Source organism: Rhincodon typus, chromosome 18 (assembly GCF_021869965.1).
Source record: "Rhincodon typus isolate 14 chromosome 18, sRhiTyp1.1, whole genome shotgun sequence".
NCBI lineage: Eukaryota > Metazoa > Chordata > Chondrichthyes > Orectolobiformes > Rhincodontidae > Rhincodon > Rhincodon typus.
In genome coordinates, this window is record NC_063349.1 from 19,484,594 (window position 1) to 19,506,165 (window position 21,572).

Below are 21,572 nucleotides of genomic sequence, written 5' to 3' on the forward strand. Positions count from 1 at the left end.
AACAGATGCTCAGGGCTAGACAGGAACATTGTGGGATGAGAAGAACTAGGCAGATTGGTAAAATGAATTTGTTGCTGAAAGGTTGTTGTGGGAGAAATGTTTCAGTTCATGGAGTGCTGGGGAAAGTTGGGGCTGTACTATTGGGATGTTCTGCACCTTAACCATGCTGGAACCAGTGTTCTAGCAAGCCATATAATTGGAGCATTAGAGTGGGCTTTAATCTAAACAATGGGATGAGGGATCAAGCCTGTTGAAATGTAGCAAATCAAAGGGTAAAGTCAATGTGGGAGAGCAAAATAGTAACTTGAGAAATGAAGGCCAGCAAATAACAGGAAGGGACAAAGAGAATAAATAAACCTAATAACACACCAACAATCAAGACTAATGTTACAAAGATAACATGAAGACAAAGATAAAAGCACTATGTCTGAATAAGCTTAACATTGATAACAAAGTAGAGGATTTAATAGCACACGTTAAAGTAGTTATGATCTGATAGCTATCACAGATATGTGGCTGTAAGATGACAAGGATTGGGTCCTGACTACTGAGGGATACATGAATTCAAGAAGAATAGAAAGCTAGGTGAAGGCGCTGGGTTTGTATTCTTAGTCAACGATGGCATCAGTGCAATTGTTAGAGATGGCCTCTGTCCAGGAGATCAGGATGTAAAATTGGTTTAGCGGGAGATGATTAGTAGTGGAAATAATTCAGTAGTCAAGTGGTCTACGTGACTCCTCACACAAACAGCAGTAAGTAACAAAGCATATATGAGGAAAAATTGGGTGCTTGTGATAAAGGGGTGTAAATTATCATGTGATTTTAATGTACATATTAACTGGAAAAGTCAGATTGGCAATGATAGCATGGATCAGCTCATAGAATGCCTTTGAGAGCGTTAGAGTTACTGCTTAGAGCAATAGATTCTGGAATCAACTAGAGAGCAAGTTGTACAAGAACTTGAGTAACATGGCAAAGTTAATTGTTGACTGTAAAATAAAGCATTCCTAGGTTGCAGCGACGACAATATGATTGGATTTTATATCCAGTTTGAAAGGGAGAAAGGTTGGTCTCAAACTAGTATATTAAACATAAATAAGGGGAACTGTGTGGGTTTGAAAGCTGAATTAGCTTGTGATACTAGAGACGATCGATTAATAGAGAAGCAGTAGTGGACATTTAAGGGCAGATTTCAGAATACACAGAATACGTATTTTCCTATAATAAGGACAAATTTAAAGGGGTGGACTTAATACTGTGGTTAACTAAAGAATTTAAGGAAAGCATCAAAGTTAGAAACACCTGGCACAGAGGAAGATGGTTGTGATTATTTGAGGTCAGTCATCTCAGCTCCAGAAAAAAATGGAGACTTCAGAAATTGACTGCATTATGTCTGTTCTCCATTTATTTTACATTCTCTGCCCCATTTCCCATTCCTGATCCCCTCCCCAGCCTTGTTTGTATCTTGTTTACTTTACCCATTCTGTCTCTTTCACTCCTTAATTTACACCCATTTTAGATCTCTTTTTCTTTTTCACCACCAGTAACAACGCCTTTGCCTTTTGCATTGGGCCTCTACATTTTGCTCCCTTGCTCCTCCTCTGCCTCGGTCAAAGGGGTATAAAAAAAGTATTTTGCAACATCTTCAGTTCTGAAGAAGAATCATATTGGACTCAAAACATTAACTCTGTTTTTCTGTCTGCAGAAGCTGCCAGACCTGCTGAGTTTCTCCAGTATTCTCTGAATTTGTAACAGGAAACTATAGATCAGTTAGCTTGATGTCTGTTGTGGGGAAGGTGTTGAAATTGATCATGAAAGAAGTTATAGCTTTGGAAGCCTTGAGAAATCTCTTGTTGTATGGTTCAAAACTTGCCACATTAAATACCAATCACACCCCCTCACCTGATAATTCTCACCTGCTGGAACCAGCAACCCTGTTATCTGCACCATTTTTAAAAGCCCATTATACATCTCGAGAAGCATTGGCAATCCACATTGCTCCTTACTGGCAATATCATGGCACAGCCGCCACAAAACTGACATGACTGACATTCATCCCAAATACAACTACCTTCTCTTCTGGTCACCTGGCCTTAGCTATATCCTGTCTAAACACCCCCTAAGTCATCACTACTTTGTCCTCCAAGTCCACTGGAGATCTGCAGCTAGTCATTGCCCAGGTTCATTACATAGAAGTAATCAGACAATTCTGAACATGTGGTTTGAATTATCAGCCAGCACAAAATAAATAGAGACTACAGTTCACAGACAGACAAACATGTGCACACACACACACACAGGCACAGAGTGCTGGCATGATGACCAACTGTTATTTTATATTTCATGATCGTCTTTCTCATCTATTGAATGTCAATCAGATGTTAATCGGGTCTAGTCTGTGCCTAACCTACCTGAGCTCTGTTGTGCATAAGGAGAGGTTCCTTCTTCTCCCCGGTGCCCTTGTCCATCTCCTTGGGCGGGTGCTCTTGTTCTCCCTGCACCGCAGCTTCCATCACATTGCTTTGTTGCCTGCTCCAGTTATGCAGAGTGCAGCACACCAGAATGATGCAGCACATGCTGTCCAGACTATACTGGAGGGTCCCAACACTATTCCAAGCAGTAGAACTGCAGCTTTATCATCTATACCCCAACGGCCTGGGTTGCAGCTTGTGCACTGATTCAGTGAAGATGCTGCGCAAACTGTGAGACAAACACATTACATCAAAAAGGGAATGTGTGCTGCACTCCATCTCTCTTTCCATCCCAGACCCACATCAGTCGTTCAATTTAAATAATTTTGTGTAGTGCTGCATAATAATTATATGACGTATGATGAAGATGCTGTTCCTCCCTCCGCAGCACTCTGAGAGTTTCACAAGTGACGGGATGCTTTCGTCCACCATTTGCCTCGTTCTACTTTTTTATCACAAAGTCATTGCCACTAACCTCTACATCATTGAGTTGCCAGTGTTAGATGTGCAAGCACAATGGCATGGTAAAAATTGCTTTTGACTAACATTTGAATCCTAAGCCCATTCACTTTGCATGCATAGCAAATGGTTGAAGAAATGTTTGGAAATTAAATGTAACTGGAATTTGTAATTGCATGCTCCATTTATTAGCCCCTTCAACGTCCTAGATTCCAGCACAGGCCAAAATGTGATCCTATATGCTTCCAGTCTATAAAATTTGTTTCCTTCATTCCTTTAAGGTCTTTTAGTAATTTTATACTCTGCACAGATGTCTAATAGCCAAATTCAGACAGTTAGCTGACAACACAGAGGAAAGATCTGCCTCCATTATTAATCTGATTGCTTAGTGCCAAAGAACTACCTTAGTTATTCACAAGCTGGTATATTTATTATTTTCATGCATAAAATCAAAATCAGATCACATGCCATATGTGGAAATAAGCTTCATAAGCTTCCCCTTTTGATAAATGAATAGGACATGATGTGGTGTGAGACTTAATGTAGTTTCAGGATCTGAAGAGTAGAGGAGGCAAAATTCATATAATTGGCAACACAACTTTGTTTCTTAAAATATTCTGGTTATCATCAGTGCAACAAAATATGTGGTCCAGAAAGACATCGTCAATTTGATTTTTTTTCCTTAGAATCTTTCTTTACCTATTGTAAAGTGCTTCATGTTGCAGTGAGCCTTGGTTATGTAAACTGCTGAAGTAATGTTTTACAAATCTAAGCTGTTCACTAATCTCTTAAAATCTTTTTTTCAAATCTGTCTGGATTGCCACCTGCAGCCTGGCATCAAGGTCAGTAACCATTTTAATCAAGCTGCTTGTCCAAGTGTCCTTTTTGTCTTGATGCTGGAAATAAAACATAGTCGTGGACCAACAAACTGTTTAAAAATACTGAAAATTATCAGTATGATTTACTTACTGTTTACTCTTACTTTTATTCCTTGTAACTCATTCTATATTGAATTAAGTAACTGAATGAGCCAAAAAAAAAATGAAAGCACATGTGTGAAACCTTAAATTATCCACCAGTGAAAAAGGCAACTGAATTTAGGTGGTCCATGTTCTGTATTTGTCCTTCTCACTGTTGAAAGAAAAGAGAAGCTAGGGAAGAAGTAGGTATTCTGTTGTACCTTTACATACTTAGTTACAATTGATTAAAAAAATACAATTACTGCATAAGTCATGGCTTTGTGGTATTATCACTGGACTTATAATCCAGAGATCCAGGAAATGTTTTGGGGGAAAATAAAACTGAAAGAACCGTGGATGCTGTAAATCAGAAACAAAAGCAGAAATTGCTGGAAAAACTCAGCAGGTCTGGCACATGTGTAGAGAGAAATCAGAGTTAACATTTCAGGTCCAGAGACCCTTCCTCAGAATTGGTTCTGAGGAAGAGTCACTGGACCTGAAACATTAACTCTGACTCTCCACAGATGCTGCCAGACATGCTGAGCTTTTTGAGCAATATCTGTTGTTGTTAAAGTTCTGGGGACCTGAGTTCTAATTGCATCACATCAGATGGTGGAATTTGAATTCAATAAAAATATGGTATTAAGAGGGTGATGATAACCACAAAATCTTTGTCGGTTGTCAGAAAAACCCATCTGACCCTCTAATACCTTTTAGGAAAGGAAATTGCCATCTTTGCTAGTCTCGCCTACATGCAACTCCAGAACAAAACCACTGTGGTTCACTTTTAACTTTCCTCTGAAATGGAATCATAAACTACTCTGTGTTGTAACAAATACTAAAAAGTCTCAAAAAAAGGAACAAAACCAGTCAGACAACCTGCATTGTCTTTTCCGGTGCTTAGGACAATGACAGCCCTGGTAACCCTGCAAAGACCTCCTAACGTTTGGGGGTTAGTGCCAAAATTGGGAGCACCGTCTCATAGCCTGATCGAGCAACAGTCTGACCTAGTCAACCACAGAATTTTATCTTATAAACAATGTCCCTGACCACCACAATCACCATCTCTGGGTCTATTCTGTCCTAATGGCAGGACAGGTGCAATAGAAGTGTTGGCACAGTTGTATACAGTTGAGAGGGAGTTAGCCTGGGAATCCTCAATATTGACACTGGACCCCATGAAATCTCATGACACCAAGTCAAGCATAGGCAAGGAAACCTCCTGCTGTTTACCATGTACTGTCCTCCCTTGACTGATGAATCCGTGCTCCTCCATGTTGAACGCCACTTGGAAGTAGCACTAAGCATGATAAGAGACAGAATATACTCTGGTTGGGGGGTTTCAGTGGCCACAACCAAGATTAACTTGACCCCAGCACTACTGATTGAGCTGGTTGAATTTTAAAGGACATAGCTGCTAGACTGGGTTTGTGGCAGCTGGTGAGGGAAAAACATTCCCAACCTCATCCACACCATCTGCTTTCTGTGGATGTTAGAGAGAGTGACCACTGCACAATTCTTGTGGATACAAAGTTTCACCTTCATACTGAGAATACTACCACCATGTTAAATGGGTCAGACATTGAGCAGCACTTGTAACTGAAGATTGAGTATCCATGACGCACTGTGATCCATCAGCAACAGCAGAATCACTCTGCAGCACAATCTGCAATCTCATGGCTAGGAATATCCCTCAATCTACCATTATCATCGAGATGGCAATCAACCATGGCTCAATAGAGAATGCCGGAAGGCATGCCAGGATCAGCACCAGGCATAGCTAAAATTGAGGTTTCAACACGGTAAAGCCACAAAACAGAACTTGCATGCCAAATGGCATTTACAGCAATTCATAGATGAGGCTAAGCAATTTCACAACCCGCAAACCACGCCAAAGTTCTGTAGTCATGCCACATCCAGTCATGAATGGTGGTAGACAGTCAAACAACTGACTGGAGGAAAAAGCTTCACAAATATCCCCATCCTCAATGATGGGGGAGTCCAGTAAAAACAAGTCTGAAGCATTTGTAACAGTCCTCATCAGAAATGCATTAGTCTATTCTTGATCATCAGTGAAGTGATGGAAGATGTCATCATTAATGATGTTCAGTTTGGATTTTGCCAGAGCCACACAGCTCTAGACCCCATTGCAGCTTTAATTCAAATGTGCACAGAAGAGCTGAATTCCAGACGTGAGGTGAGCATGATTGCCCTTGACATCAAGGCCATATTTGGCACTGAGGAGCTGGAGCAAAACTGAAGTCAACTGGAATCGGGAAACTTTCTGTTGGTTGGATCATACGTAGTACAAAGGAAGATGGTGGCTATTGAGGGTCTGTCATCACAGCTCTAGGACATCTCTGCTGGAGTTGTGTAGAAGTGTTATTGCACATACCTCTGAAGCAGGTGGGACCTGAACCTGGGCCTCCTGGGTCAGAGGTAAGGATGCTACCATTGGACCATAAGAGCCCAGTAAGTTTCTCAGGAAGTGCCCCAAGCCACCCATCTTCAGGTGCTTCATCATTGAACTTCCGTCCATCATGTGGTCAGAAGTGGCTGTTCAGCTCCATTTGCAACTCCTCAGATTCTGAAATAGTCTTTTTCCAAATGCATGAAGACCTGGACACTATCCAGGCTTGAACTGAAAAGTGGCAAGTAACAAATGCCAGACAATGTCCATCTCCAGCAAGATAGAATATAACCATTGTCTGTTGACATTTAATGCTGTTAACTTCACTGAACCCCACTATCAACGTCCTGTGGGTTAGACTTGACCAGAAACTGAACTGGATTAACTAAAGAAATACAGGGGCTGCAAGAGTAGGTTAGAGGCTTTGAATCCTGCAGCAAGTAATTCATCTCCTGACTGGCCAATGCCTGTCCTCTATCCACAGGACCCAAATCAAGAGTGTGATGTGCGGAGTGCAGCTCCACTAACACTTGAAACTTGGCATTATCCAGGACAAAGCAGCCCATTTGACTGGCACCACATCCACAAACATCCACTCCTCCACTGCCAATGCTGAGTAATAGCAGTATGTAGCATTTACAACATGTATTGCAGAAATTCTCCAAGGCTCCTTGGAGCATCTTCCAAATCTACAACCACTTCTTTCTAGAAGGGCAAGGAAAACAGATATATAGGCACACCAGAACCTGCCATTGCCTTTCTAACTCACTGACCATTCTGACTTGGAAAGATATCACTGTTCCTTCGCTGTCACTGGCTCAGGATCCTGGAACTCCTTTCCGAGTGGCATTGTATGTCCGACTGCAGCGTTTCAAGAAGGCAGGTCATCATCATTTTCTCAAAGGCAACTAGGGATGGGCAGTAAATGCTGGCTGAGCCAGCAATGCAACATGGTATGAATGAATAAAAAAAAAGCAATGAGCTAAGCCGGAAATTGAAACAACATGGGGCTTTTGACACATTCCAAGAAGGAATGAAAATCCCCTGTTTTCAGCTCAAGTTGTTTACTGTGACCAAAAAGGTTTTCAGCAGGTTGACAGTTTTGTTCCTTCACTCAGGGAAGTCTTGAAAGCCATTTGTAAATCTTTCTTTTAGCTGGTTGAAATATATTGCAAAATAAATTTCTGAATCTTCAACTGTTGGTCTGAGATGAGCAAAATTTTTATGCTGGGACCACATTGCAATATTCATCTCGCTCACAAGACTAATGAGCAAATTTCTGAAAAATGAAGTTTTAAAAAATTATCTTGCTGCTCAGCAAAACAACAAAAAAGTTCATTTTTGAACCAGCTACAAATGAGGTTTTTTTCAAAAGCTTACTTTCTTGTCACAATGTTTAACGAGATTTAATGAGATATCTGGCATTGCATGTATACTTGCACAAGTAGTAAATATTTGCTCACATGCTTGATGTACTGATCAGGAATATTTCAGATATTTTTGCCTAGGAGCAGAAGGAGACTATTCAGTCCACCAAGTCTGTTCTGCCATTCAATGAGATCATTGATCTGAATCCTCACTTCCACTTGCTTGTCTTTTCCCCATAATCCATCACTGCCTAAAATATACTTAATGACCCAGCCTTGACAGCTCTCTGCAGTAAAAAATTCCACTGATTCACTGCGCTCTGACAAAAGAAATTACTTCTCATCTCTATCTTAAATTTGTGACCCCTTATGCTGAGATTACAACATCTAGTTCTAAACTCTCCTACAAGGGGAAACTACCATTCTGTATTGACCTTGTCAAGTTCCCTAAGAATCTTAGGTTTCAATAAGGTCGCATCTCATTCTTCTATATTCCAACAAGCACAGGCCCAATTTATTCAACGTCTCCTCTTATCACAGTTTCTGTGTCACTGGTATCAGCTTAGTGAATCTTCTTTGGACTGCCTCGAAATGCCAGTATAACTGTTCCCACCATTCCAGCTGAAGTCTGACTAGTGCCTTGTACAGTTTTAGCAAATCCTCCCTACCTTTATTCTCCATTCCTTTTGAAAGAAAAGCCAACATCCCGCTTGTCTGACCTAATAGTCGCTGAACTTCTCCCAAATCCCTCTTTTCTGTAGCTATGCAGTCTTTCTCTATTCACATAATATTTAGTTCCTGTATTTTTTCTGCCAAAGTGCATAACTTCACATTTCCCCATGTTATATTAAATCTGCCAAGGTTATGCCCACTCACGTAACTTGCCTGTGTCTCTCTGCACTCTTTGTATCACCCCCATTACTTGCTTCCCACCTATTTTTCTGTCATTTGCAGACTTGGCTATAGTACATTCACTTCTCTCATCTAAGTCATTAATCTATAATCTAAATAGTTATGACCCAGCACTGACCTCTATGGCAATCCACTAGATACAGGTTGCCATTCTGAAAATGATACCTCTTACCCCAACTCTGTCCTCTACGAGGCAATCCTCTATCCATGCTAATGTACTACCTCCAACAGCATAGGCACTTATTAATGTATGGTACCTTAACAAGCTTGTTATTGTTGCAAATTTGGGCCACCCAAGGGTGTAACCAGGTTGCTGCAACTTTAAACTGTATAAAAAATTCTTTAGATAATTGCGTGTAGATAAATTAGAAATTATTTTAATTTTATGAGCTTCTAGTCATGAAGTGTGAAACTTCTTACATACTTCTTTCTGCATCAATAACTCAAAGTCCTTAAGATTGTTGTTATGCCACCACTTGTAGATAATGCAAACCATTTTAAATACACAACAGTGTAAAACTGGTGATATAGTTTGGATTACTGAAAAAGTCCTGAGTTGGAAAATTCTAATGCACACCATTTTGAAATTGCAAAGCATCTACAAACAGCCTAAACCAGCAATATAGCAGGCAGTGTAGACGGTCCTTTATACAACATCCTGACAATAGCAGCCATTACAACCTTTCAATCCTCGCAGCTTTGCCATATTGACAGTCAGGCAGATGCTAAGACTTAGGCATGATGGCCTCAGCAGGCTGTATTGGTCTAGCTTCATCACATTTGCCATCCACTCCAGTGCCACATCTGCTTCCTGTAGGTTGCAGCTCAAGAGTAATTGCTACAGACCAATTGTGTTCCTGGTCCCTGCTGATCAGCTGGAAGCACTGGGCTAGTTATTATTCCTGCATGTAATATACTGCTATTAGTCAGTATATGGTATGTATATAAGCCATCAACAAATCCGTCTTTGGCCTACAATCAATTTGATTTCCTTGCGGTTAGAAATGTTTCAGCCCACTTTGAGACAGTGAGGACTGCAGATGCTCGAAGCTAGAGTTTATAGATGTGAGGCTGGAAAAGCACAGCAGGTCAGGCAGTATCCGAAGAGCAGCTAAGTCAACGTTTTGGGCTGAAACCCTTCATCAGGACTGGGGAGGGGGAGAGGAGCCCAGAAATAAATAGAGAGGGGCGTGGGGTTGAGGGGAAGGGAGGAGAGATAGTGATAGGTGGATGCAGGTAGGAGATTATTGTGATTCACTCCACCCTTCCCACAGACCAATCACAATAACCTCTGACCTGCATCCACCTATTACCATTTCTCCTACCCTTGCCCCCGACCAGCCCCAACACCCTTCTATTTATTTCTGGGCTCTACTCCCCCTGTCCCGTCCTGATGAAGGGTTTCGGCCCAAAACATTGACTTACCTGTTCCTCGGATGCTGTCTAACCTGCTGTCTTTTTCCAGCCTTACACTTATAAACTCTTTCAACCTACTTTGTTCTTGCTGAGGGTCATTCTTGTTACTGGAGCTTAATGGTGATCAATTGGGAATATAGATATTCCTATTTTGAAAAAAAAAACTTTAGTAAATATTGGAGTATAGCTAATGGTTTCAGTGCAGACTTTCCTTCAGCTGTTTGTCAATTATAAGTTATTTATCAAAACTAGAAGCCATGAGCATTACAGTCACCAATAACTCCAGTGGGGAATCTGGGAGAAACATCTTTATCTAAAGAAGCATAAAAATATGGAATTTATTACCAGGTGCAGTATTTTTGACAAAAAGCATGGATACATTTAAGAAGACATGAAATAAGCATGTAAAGGAAAAATAGTGTTAGACAACGAGGAATATGGAGAGGTCTTGTCTGAATTATAAATCTTAGCATAGCCCAATTTAGGTGAATGGCCTGTTTCTGCACCAGACAGTTAATGTGCGTAGTTCTTAGTAAAGTATTGAGGGCAAAATTCAAGCAGTTCATGATAATCTGCAAAATTCTGAAACACTGTATTGAAGTTTTGGAAGTTGTGGCTAAACAGTACATTTTTTGTAAATGTGCTTGTGTTTGTTTTTCTGTCATGGCATTCGTTTTTACTGTAGCAGCAGCAACACGAGAGTGCAATAAAGACGACAGTTTAGAGGATTAAATTATCAGATAATTATCACATAATTGGCAGTCTCAGTTCCTATATATTCTATTGTAGTACGAGAAGTTTACTTTGTTAATTAACAGAAATTGATGCAGGTCAGTAATGTTTAACTGAAGTGTTTCTGGATTTAGAAATCTTATTGAAAACAAGATATTTACTGCTTTGATATTTCTGGCACTTTCTCAATTTTATCACTAGAATGTTGTCAGATCTCATAATATAGTTAAACACTAGTATTAAAGCTATAATAAATTGTTCTTTTAGAAACTTTCTTATTTGTTATCCTAACATGTACCACTGTGCAACTGCTCAAAGTTTTTCATGTGTGAAAGCACTACAGTTTTCCATTTCTTTGTTGTTTATTTTGTGGTTTATTATTTAAACCTCAAGATGAGTAGAAAACCTGAAATGGCATGAAAATAATGTCAGCTTTCGAAGAAGAAACCCGTGAAGAATTAAGGCTGGACAGTTCTGTTTGTAAACTTCTTGCTTGGTATTCAGGAAACAGACTGTCGGCTTTTTTTTTAAAGAAGTAAAGGACAGTGTGTTTTTTGTTGCCAAGGTTAGGACTCAGCTTGAAGACCTCTCCCAGTCCAAAGTTACACAACTTTATTTTTGTATGGCCTTGCCTTCTTATAGGTATTCAGGCTGTGTTTCATGTGGTCAAAGAATATTGCAGCAGTCTGACTAAACGTAGCGAGGATTTTTAACACGTTTTCCCCCCACATTACATAGATTTTTCCAAGAGTCTGGAATATTTAAATAAAATGTGTGTGTTCAGGAGATTTGATAGACCATTTACAGCTATGATTTTTGAGGTCATTAACTGAGTTTTAGTCTCTCTAAAATTGTGGTTATTCAAGAAACCTGTGCATGGAAGCTATGAAAGGATAATTATCTAATTTGGCAGCCTAGAACACTGGTCAACACTGGTTTTTATTGCAAATATTTTAAAAGTTTTCTTATACATTATTGAAGTATATCTAAACCCTTTGGTAATGCACTACTTATTTCATAGCATCACAGAATTGATACAGCACAGAAGGAGGCCATTGAGTCTGTTGTGGCTGAGCAATTCAGCGTTCTCCTTATGACTGTATGCATTATTCCTTTTCAGTTAAATATCTAATTCCCTCTTTAATGCTGTGATTAAAGAGTCAGGCAGCAATTTCTAGGCCCTAACTGCTCACAGTGTGAAGATTTTACTCCTCATGTCTCCATTACTTCTTTGGCCAATTTCCTATAATCTATGGCTTCCATATTTTTAATCCTTCCACCAGTGAGAACACAATGCCTTACCCTTGCCTTTAAAGATAAGAAAAAGTTGGGATCTAGGTATCTTCTTAATATATTTTGAGGGGGTTTGGTCTGATCCATAACACAATAAAGCAAAGTTCCAAGATATATTGCTGTGATCTGCATAGTGATACTTAACATTTAAGAGGAAATTCAAATATCCAGTGATTAATTTGAAGAACTGTGCCATTTAATTGTATGTTTATGGACAAAAACAAGCTTCATTTCATTTTAGAAAATAAACAAAACAAGCTGCACTGATAACAATGGGGTTTTTTTAAGACTTGTAGTTCCCTTTTGATTTCTTAATTTTAATATCACTAAAGAGTTTCCTCATGCAGTTTTCAATCCTAAATTAATCTACCTTTTTCTTTAATCAAATCAAGTATGTCACACCACTCCAAAACTTTATTTCTTCTTGTTGTTCCAGCTATTTTTGCGATTTTATAAGAATTCTTCTGTTAGCTTTTGGCTAAGAGAACTTCTAACTTTCCTTCAGGACCTAACATCTGTGGACTTTGCAGCTCAAGCTTGGACATTGCTACATTTGTGCTCAATGGCTTATAAATCATGAAACCCCTGGTTTCTGCTGGCCTGTATACTCCTTGTCCTGGCTTTAGACAAGAACAGGTTGCTTTCTCTCGGTCTGCAGCCGCAACCAGCTGCCTTTTACCAGAAGGTTTCTGTAGCTGCCTTTTTGCAGCAAACTGGGCGAATCTTCCAGCCTGTTTACCTCTTCTGAGCTCTTGTATCCAAATGAGAATTTTCTGTATGGTGAATGATAAGGGTAGCAGTTTTTCTGCTAAAGGTAGAGGCCTGGCTAATGTTAATCACTTTTGTTTCCTTCATTCTGTGTTACCAATTTCAACTGTTCGTTCATCTGAGCAAAAATACAGATAAATCAAAGGCAGAAAATATACTTCCCTGTACAGCCTATCGCCATAGCAATGCAGCATACCCGGGAAACGTCCGTATGGTGGAAATGCAGCGGAGTGGGAGTCTGTGAAGGAGCGGGTGGGGTGGGAGTCTGTGGGTGGAGCCAGAGAGTGGGAGTCTGTGGGGCAGCAGGCGCCTGTGGGGGAGCAGTGGGGTGGAAGTCTGCTCAGCTCTTACTCCTCTACCAATGGAAGCCTGTGCGCCCCAATGTCCTTGGTGCTCCTTATGAGATTTTATGCTGCCGGCCATTCAGCTTCCAACTTCCCAACTACAACAACCCCAGTCCCTGCAACCATTCCTTCCTCTTCACTAGACCCACAGATCAAACCCTAGACAGGAGTTGGGCTTGGTGTAAACTATTCACACCTCCACCTCCCCTCATCGCCCCCCACCCACCCCAGACTGACTACTAGCCAACAAAGCACAAATACACTGGTACTCCTGCTGCCCCAGAGTGACTACAGCACACTTGTGGCCAATTTATTCTTCCTCCCCTTCACTGCTTTCACTGTTCCATGCTGTGTCAGCACTGCCAATCCCTGTTTATTCCCCTTGTGGATCTTGACCATTGAGCTACTTCTCCTGTTTACCCCTCTCGGGGCTCCGTATGGTTTTGCCATAATCACTCTTTCCAGTGTACTCTAAAGCTTGACCATCAGCCGTAAGCTGCCCTGTATACAAATTGGGCATGAAAGTGGCCAGGATGACAGTATGCATGGGCTTGCATTGATATGTCGAATGTACTCAGATAAGTGACAGCGGCAGTGACTGTTTGCATCATTTAAAGCCATTATCATAGTAACAATGGAGCAGTAAGTGCTTATCCCCGGTGGATGAATAAGTCCTATTGTTGCTGTTGAGTTTCTGAGTGATCGTTTTTCTTGATTGGGTTGACATTACTTGGGAAGGCATGATAATTCCAGCATGTTAATCAGGTGCAAAGGTATGTATATAGGCTTATTGCTACTTGTTGACTACACATCGACCTGTCACTTCAAAGGGGAGAACTTACTTGCTTAAGTATCTCTTGATAGCAGTCTGATTTTTTTTTAGCCTCTTACCCCAATTAAGTTCCCCCGTCTGCCATCGTTGTCAGTCTGTCAAGGATATATAAAAGCACAACTGTATTTTCTGCTGGTGACACCAACTGCCTTTATTTATTTGGTGTTGATGATGATCTGATGTTAAACATGTGTATGTGTTTTTGAGGAGTACTAAGTGCGTTGATTCTGAAACAACGTTAATAGTTTGAAATCTAGTTTTAAAGATGATCAGCAATTGTGTGTAATCCATGGTTCAGTTTTAAAGAATTATTGAATGAATATGCGTCCTTAAAAATCAAGTTTGATCACATTTTTCTATTGATTCCTGGAAGTTCCTACTTTACTAGTCTGGGCTAATCTAAGTGACCTTAAGCCAATTGTAGCATCACTATAAAGCAGTTTCAGTTACATTGACTCTGACTCTACTTCTAATATAAACGTAACATGAATCCAGCATAAGGCCTCTCAACATTGGAGTGAAGCCGTTTAATACTTCTTTGAGGAGGGATTCTTACTGTACTTCAATTTGGAATCTCTTAAGGCTCTGACATCTAATTTACATTACACAGCTGGTACAAAGTTTGAAATCATTCTTTAACCCATTGGATAATTTTATCATGTTTATCTTTTATTACAGTTTTATATATTTTATTCTTATTTGTGTTTATTTATAAATGTTCATTGAGTTTCTTCCAGTGATGCTTTTTATCTCCTTATGTGGCAACAATGCCATAGGTAAATGTGTTAGTTAAAATGCTGAATTAAACATGTCAGGAGCAAAATGTTTGCAGATGGTCAAATATTTTTATGTGGTATTTTGGATTACATCCAATATAAACATGGACATTTGAGAATTTGAATTCAATTTAAAAAACATGGAAATAAAAAGCTTTTATTAATAAAAGTGACAATGTAGCTGTTGGATTGTCAATGAAAACCACACTGGTTCTTTAATGTTCCCAAGGGGAAGGAAACTCCAGTCCCAGTAAGGGTGATTGTTTCTTGGCCCAATAACCAGCCATCCTGTTACCTTTTCCCTTGAAAACTGGACGTTTTCTTGTCTTCCTTTGTGCAATAGCATGGAAGATAGAAAATTATGTTTGTTAACATATAAGAAATATGCAAACAGCTACTTTTGATATAAGCTCCACGGTAAGGAAAATCTCTGTTGACCTTGGGAGATTTCTTCTGGTCCACAGTTGTTTTTCTAAGGTGTGCAATTTGAACACGATTGGTAGTATGGATGATGCACTTACTGTTGCTGCATAATTTACAATCCACAAGTTTTTGCCTTCATAGCGTTGACATTGGTAAACATCAGCCTAGCAAACAATTTTTTTATATTGTAGGCTATTCATACTTAATTGTTTAAGTCAAGGAAAGGAGTTGTTCCCAAAAACAATGCTTTCATTTGGGTGTAGAGAAAATGTCTGTAATTTTGGATGCCTGGCAATGGTGGATGTTAATTAAACAAAACAATTTGAAAAGAAACCCAAGCAGCAACTGCTGGAATAAGGATTTACCAGGGCCTGGAATATGTACTCTCGGAACATGTTGAATGCATTTCTACAGTTGTGCCTTGGCAACATGAAGAGTCATACAGCACGGAAACAGACCCTTTAGTCCAACTCATCCATTCTGACCAGACATCCCAATCTGACTGCGGCCCATTTGCCAGCATTTGGCCCAAATCCCTCTAAACACTTCCTGTTCATATACCATAGAGATGCCTTTTAAATGCTGTAGTTGTACCTGCCTCCTCCACTTCCTCTGACAGCTGTGATACCTATTTTATTCAAATGCCTGGGACATTAGGCACAAACTGAAGCATTGATGAAGAATGTGACATATAACTTCAGAGCATCATTTTGTATTCATCTCAATAATTTTATCAGCAAATAAACAGGCATTTCCTACACCCACTGGCCTCAGATCGAGCAGAATTTGTATCTTGACATTTCTTACCCTTGTCCTGTCTGGCAACAAAGCTTATCGCCTGTTTCTACCTTACAAGTATGTTTGAGCCTTGTGTTTTTACAGGAGGATTTACAACAGAAACATGAGAATTTTGATATTTTATGTGTTCTTAAAGATGAATTATCATAATCAGAAATATGTTGTGAGGAAGGAGCCAGAGTATTAGCAGCTTAAATATTCATTATTGTATTATGTCTTTGTGTGTTTTTCCATAACCGTGTAAGAATGTCTGAATGTTTGCAATGAAAAAAAAAAGTACTGGAGAAACTCAGTGGGTCTGGCAACATAGGTGAAGAGAGAAAGGGAGTTAATGTTTCGAGTCCAATATAACTTCTTCAGAACTTTAACTCATCTTGCTTTGAACAACTTTTGCCTTTTGCTTGCCTAACTTAAAGAAAAGTTCCATCTTGTCTATTCCTGACATCGTTATTAATCCTGTCGATAAGGGTGGTTGTTTTGTTTCAGGCATGGCAACCTCTATTTTAACATCAACTCTCAGACCTCTCCTCCTATCTCCCTTAGATTGTAACCCCACCACTGAATATCAAACTGTAGATTCCAGAACACTCCCTCTTTCCATACTTGTTTTGTTGATTTTTCTGTTGCTTTACATTAGTTCCACAATTTCCAGTTTTCTGGCCCTGGCTGCTGCTGCCCCTTCACGTAGAATCCTTCTACGTGTCCATTCCCCCATCAGGATAGTCTGAAGGCTCTCCAGTTCTTTCTTGGAAAGAGGCTTGAACAGATATCTTCCAACTTTTAACCTCCTTTGCCTAGCTTTTAACTTTGTTCTTTCTTTCTGTCCTGTTCCTATGATTCTGTACCTAGGTATTTGTACCTAAGATAACTGCCTTGTGTGGCCACATTGTACACTTTTCACTGTATTCCTGTACTTTGTGCTTGAGTACACTTGACAATAAAGTCAGAATCAAACATCTAGAGCTCATTCTCACTTTGAATAATATTTCATCTTGACCCATCTCACTTAGAAAAAACAGTTCTCAAGAATAGTCATATCAGACTCAAAACCTTAACCCCCTTTCTCTCTCCTCATGTGCTGCCAGACCTGCTGAATTTCTCTGGCACTTAATTTTCATTTCAGATTTCCAATATCTGCAGTATTTTGTTTCTATTTGAATATGTTTTTGTAAGGTAATCTACCGTTGGATTAACTGTGCCGAGCCAGCAGTGAAGAGCTAGTCATGGGTTTTCTTAAAATGACCGAACTTGGTGTTGTTATTTGAAGAACCAAAGGGATTATTTTTGACATGGTTTGCAACGTTTCAGGCTGTGTATTGATAATACCAATATTATATATATATATTTCTGAGAAAATCTGCATTTCAGCTCAATAAACCACATTCTCACTTTATTGGATGACCCACCTCTCTCATCTTCCTGGTAGTCTTGTTCAAAACGTGGGTGGGAACTGAGTAAGACTAACAACAGAAGGACATGGCAGATTGTTCAATTCCTTGAGATAAGTGATTTGCTATCACTTTGTTTCAGACTCCTGATTATCCACAACATTGAACTTTGTCAAATATCACAAAAATAACACTACTGGGTCCACTTCTGTTCTTTCATTTTCTGGACTCCAACCATGGTTTTAGATTTTCTATTATGAATTAATAAACAATAGTCTAGAGGCTGGTACAATATGCAAAATATTAACACTATATCACCTTGATACTGGCCTAATTGCTATAGGCAGTTCTAAGTGGCTTTCTCTCTTCCACCTGTTCAAATAAGCATTTTGTTCTCATTCTCTCTCAATGTTACATTGCTTGGTAAGAGGCTTTGTAAGTGACCTCATTGGGACCTTTCTGAATGGAGCTTTTGATGAAGCCTCAAAGGGATACAAAAATATGCCCTAGAGTAACTGAAATTTCCATTTTTTTAAATAAAATTTCTTCTTGACAGTGGGAAGTTATTTGTTGTTTTGAAGGCTTGAAATGATGATATGGCTGAAATCAGGAACTCGATGCAGAGACCATCAGACAAACAGAGGTCCCATGTCTCCACAGCTCTGTACTTTGAAGGTCCAATTGACACATCTGTTGATAGAAAATCATATGAAGTTCAAGTCATATATTTCTGCTAACATTATGGAAGTCTTGTTTATTTGGCAGTGTTAAGGGTTAAAAATTGATAATGGAGAGATTTTTGAATTGCTTGTGGTCCGGATCAAACAAAAACCATATGAGAAGTTGAGAGTTCATATTCAATAGTTAGAGAGTTCCAAAATTGCTTTCTTTGGTAGGAATAGAATTAAAGAGAATTTCAGGAAATATGCAACAGATTTGTCTTTAACTACAGTTCAATAACCACACTTGAGACCCAGAGTTTGGTTTTGATTACATCTTTTTCAGTGTTCTGACTCAATGAGTGTAAACTGAAAGCTGGAGAAATTTCACATAAGATGTAACTAAACATCATTACAGTGAATCTTCCTTCAGATTCTCATCTGTAACCTCAATCTAGTCATTTTCTATGTTGCAATTTGAAACTTAGAGACGCTGTCAGCACTCTCAGGTGAATCTGAAAACCCAGTGGTACTTAACAAACACGAGCAAGTAAAATTTTACGTATAGAAACAGAAGTTGCTGGAAAATCTCAAGAGGTCTGGCAGCAACTGTGGAGACAAAACAGAGTTAACATTTTGGATCCAGTGACCATTCAGAAAGGAGCAGAACTTTTTCCCTAGTTGGGCATGCTGTCTAACTCGTGAATATGAACGCTTAACTTCTCACGTGGTTTTGCATTGATCGGGACCACCAGTGTCACTGGACCCGAAATGTTAACATCCATCCCAGATTGTATTGTCCCAAACTCACCAAACTACCGACCACAGCTCCATGGAGCCCTCTTGTCCAGTGTTGGCTAGATTCTACCATCTTGCTGTACTCAGAAGAACTTGCCATTGTCTGGATATATCAGAATAGACAAGCTTCCTTGGTGCCTGTGCCATCTTTAAAATGCTAGTTTGCACCAGTGTGGTTTTGTCAGTACCAAGCTGCCCTGTATGGTTCTTGACATTTGCCCTGAATGTGGCTAATATGGGAAATTGGCATCCTGTTTTGTGGACAGGCACTTGGAGGTTTTAGTGGACACGGTGGCGCAAAGCAAAGTCTTCTTCCCCCAGGATTGACAGAGGATGCCACACCATAAGACCCTGCCAGCTTCATCTGAGTTTGCCATCTTGGTTATTGCAGTCACAACCATCTGGAGAGATGCCCAGAGGTGAACAAATAAAGTCAATGACCTTGTCCACTCAGACAAGGTAAATGATACCATCTTCCCTGTTCCGTCTTGGACATCGTGTTTCTCTGCTACTCCACCCACCTCCCACAAAGGCTTATGCTGTGTCAGTCTCATTACTATCTGCAACGTCTCTCTCTATTACTGTTATCCACTCCAAATCCCCTCTCTCCAAACTCTGCATGGTCTAAACTATTTGTCAAGCCTTTTACTTTATTGGAAGAGTTTAAAGAGTATATTTGTAAAGTATTCCAACTTTTTTTTCTTTCACCCTTTGATGCCTTTCTGTAGTTTGCACTTTTATGGTTATGAATTGAGTTTCTAATGTACCAAAGTAGAGCCGTGACACTCCCGTGCAGCCAGCAAAACCAAATGCTAAGAACTCATGCAAAACGTCATAATCCTACATCTCTTGGAAACAGCCATGAATTAATGAAATAATAACAGAAAATGCTGGGAATATGTAACTGTTCTAGTAAAATTTGTGAAGAGCAAAAATGAAGTTAATGTTACAGGTCACCAACTTGATTGATCCTGAGCATTAATTACCATTTTCTAAAATGTTTCACCAGCATTTACATACACATACGTAAGATATATATGTTATGTCTTTTTTGTTCTGTTGTTTTAGCAATGGTTATCCATTGTTATTCTCTCAAATTCATTTTCCTTTCTAGCTCTCCCTTCTAATGCTTTGAAACAACTATGGAAAGATTTAAGGAATCCTACAATATGAGCAAACTGATTAACATTTGAAAGCAAACCATCAAACTTTGTTCAGCTTCAAAAATGCATATTGATTCACCCTGTCAGGCAGGAACTGTGACTCCTCTGAACCAAATCCAGTTTGCTATGATGCTGTCATAAATAGTTAATGATTAGCAAAAAATTCCTACAATCAAATGCATAACTTTTTAAACATAGTGGTTTCAGTAGCAATGTACAACAGTATTGTGTAGTGTAGTTTTGATGGTGTTTTAAAAGATGCCTAGCATAACTGTATTTGGAGAACAGAGGCACTCGGGTTGAATGAGCACTGTGCTTTATTTATCACAGAGCTTTAGTTGTACACTTAAATAAAAGTAAAGTCTTGCAGATGCTGAAGTTCTGAAATAAAAGCAAATTTTTTTTGAAGATACTCAGCAGTTCTGGCAGCATTTGTGGAAAGAGAAATAGAGTTAGAAAATATCCTATGTGACTTTTGTTGCAGGCCTGACCACTATTAAGGGTTAACTTTCCTTGTTAACCTCACAGGGTTGTGGTCAGTACTTTTACAATACCGTAGCTGTCCTGTTCACTGATACTGAGCATGTGGCAATACTTACAATAATAATTGTGATGTGTAGTTACCTTGGTCTGGGTATAGTGTCTCTTTCTAATCTGAGAAAATTCACTTCTAAAATATGCCCCCTTTCATGTAAAAAGTTTTTTTTCCCTTTGATAGCATTTGATATTGTGTACAAAAAGGGCAAGGTGGAAGGAGGCTCCAGTGGACCATAAACACAACCTGTTGAGCCAAATGGCATGGATCTAATCTGTAAAACTATGTAACTAGTATACCCAAGGTTTGACTACTGCTGTTTCCATATATTGGAGTGTTTCTTGCCTCACTCCACAAATCCATCATATTCTATTCCCTTCTCCCTTCAGCTTCCCCTTAAATCTCAATTTTAATTGCAATCTCCATTTCATGTAGCAGCGAGTTACATATTTCAATCACCATGTACAAGGAAACTGTTCCGAAACATACCTCATTAAGAAAAAGAAGGAATAATTCAGTTCAGTAAATAGCAATTATTGAGGTCTTTTAAGATTAATTTTACTGAATCAATTTTACAGCTCGCCAGTTACAATGTCAAAGAGTAGCATTTAGTAAAGTTGTTGGAAACAGAATCCTGGCATACATTGGAAAGTTAAATTTGATAACTATTCTTAGGTTATCTGCAGAAAAATATTGAAAGGATGGAACATTCCCTTTCTTTATAACTGATAACATAGGGTGAAATAGAGGAGTCTGAACAACATTGTCACAACAGATGTGTAGTAGAATCAGACAAGAAGTCCAACAAGGCCAACATGACATTCATCTTTTATTTATTTTTAATCAACTTAATGCAGGCATGTGATTACCCACCTCGGGACCAGGGGGGACTTAAACCTGGGCTTCCTGGCCCAGAGGTAGGCACAATATCACAGTGCCACAAGAATCCTTCTCTCCATCTTTTGTGCTTTTCATAAATGGCATGGCAAGTTTCATGCTATGCAGCAGCAATTGCCAAAAAAGGAGGAATAATATCTTGTTGAAACATCTTGTTGATGGCCCAACTCAC

At 39.4% G+C, this 21,572-nt stretch overlaps 1 protein-coding gene across 2 annotated transcripts in view; it reads left to right on the forward strand.

Annotated features, from left to right (window-relative positions):
- The window catches only part of LOC109931831 (ELKS/Rab6-interacting/CAST family member 1-like), a 682,193-nt gene that overhangs the window by 175,479 nt on the left and 485,142 nt on the right, over positions 1 to 21,572 (forward strand). The window lies entirely within an intron of this gene.